We start from the raw sequence: 1,889 nt of genomic DNA on the forward strand, positions 1-1,889 counted from the left end.
AAATTCTTAATCATAGAAATAGCAATCCAACAAGTCTTGGGAATCTGACTTTAAACGACCCGCGTTAGAACAAATTTTGTGTATAAAAATTTGTTTGGGGGTGGGCAATCGGTCTCTCCATCTGGATTGCTCGAACTTTCCATTTGTGTTGCTTAGGCCCATTACTTGTAGTTCAATTGGGTTGACGTAATCTAAACTTAGATTTTCTTCGTTCGCATAACTTACGTCACACACGCACTTTGAGGCATTTTTCTACCCTTTTATACGTCACCCATGGTTGAAATTTAGTGTTTTATGGATCATTGGATTGGAAATTCTCTACTGATCATTTTCATAACTCATTCACCAAAATCGGGCCAGTAATGAAGCGGCAAATTGAGTTTGAAATTGCGCGAAAAATCGGAAAATTTCGGAATTCAAACTGGGCTTGGGCCCAAACCGCACGCACGGCTGTGCGTCTCCTTCCTTCCCAAAAACAAACGCACGGTTTCTTTCTTTTTAGTTAATCCCGCCGGTTATCAAGGTAAAACAAACCTTAAACACCAAAATAAAAAAAAAAAATAGAGAGAGAGAAGAAAACCTAACTACACCCACACCAAGATAATCAAATCCAACTAAAATCTTCTTTAAACCATTACCACCACCAACCTAACTCCGAAAAACCGCCACCAATTCAAGTAACCATCGCCACCACCGTTGTTTTAGTTGTTTTTCTTCAAACTTGCCTCCCCCACAGTCTACAAAACCATTAGTTGTCTCAGAAACTTCAATGGCACTATGACGAAGAATTTTGCCGGAGCACGCTTTTGCTTCCGACAGCTTCGCGCCATTTTACGACGCGGAGATGATTAGGAGGTATTGGAACGGACTGTGGTACTCGACTGAGGAGTTCTATCACTATGATTTGGTAGAACAATTTTATAAGAAGTGAGAATTGGAGGGGGATAGGATTTTCATAAAGATAGCAGGAATGAGGAGGGAAGTAACGAGACAGTTGTTGGCTGAACTGTTAGGAATTACGCTTGAAAGCAACCTGGTAACGATAATTCAGGAATCCCAGTATACTGGAGTTCCTGCTTTGATGAAGGATACTATCGTGGAGGGTGAATACAATCTACATTCATTGCGTCCGCCAGTCAACCCTGAGAACCAATCAACTGGCTATAGCTCAGTGGATTGGTAGGAACGCCTCGGGAAAGACAAAGTCGATGATATCGCCCCGCAATGTGCGCAGACGTTCTCGGATTTTGCAAACAAATAAGTATAATTTCTGCATCCTCGATTTAATATTTAATGTGATTCGAGGAGGGGAAGAGCTTGGCCTCTTCCCGTATTATTGATCACTAAGATCATGCTCTCCTTTAGAGCCGCCGCAAGATCTGCTCCTATTAAGATCAAATTGCATTCTAATGCAAGTATCTATCTGGATTGCATCCAAGAGACTTAGCCGTTGTCGAAGAAAAATGGTTGAGTCGGAGGATGAAAGGGAGGATATGACATGTCCGGATGACGATGCATTAGATAAATGTAGTTCTAATTTAGAACGCATGCAAGTGTTGCAAACTGCCTTGCATTGTGTTTATGGTATTTGTGAAGATATCCGAGATAGACAGATTGTAGTTCGAAAGAAGCAAACGAACCTTTAGACGAGATTTGAAATGCTCGAAGGGGTTCAGGACGATATCTTGTCTAACATGGAGACTATCCACCAGCATCAACAAGCCCAATATGTAGTAATCAGGACTGAGATGGAAGCACAGCACTTGTTCCGAATAGAGATGCTATGACGCATGCCACCCGTGGAGGACTCTGTTTCAGCCGAGTCCGATTGGGCATGCGTCGTCGCCGCCGGACGAGATGGTTCAAGCCATTCTCCATGCCGGGACCAA

This window comes from Coptis chinensis, chromosome 5 (assembly GCF_015680905.1).
Source record: "Coptis chinensis isolate HL-2020 chromosome 5, ASM1568090v1, whole genome shotgun sequence".
Taxonomy (NCBI): domain Eukaryota; kingdom Viridiplantae; phylum Streptophyta; class Magnoliopsida; order Ranunculales; family Ranunculaceae; genus Coptis; species Coptis chinensis.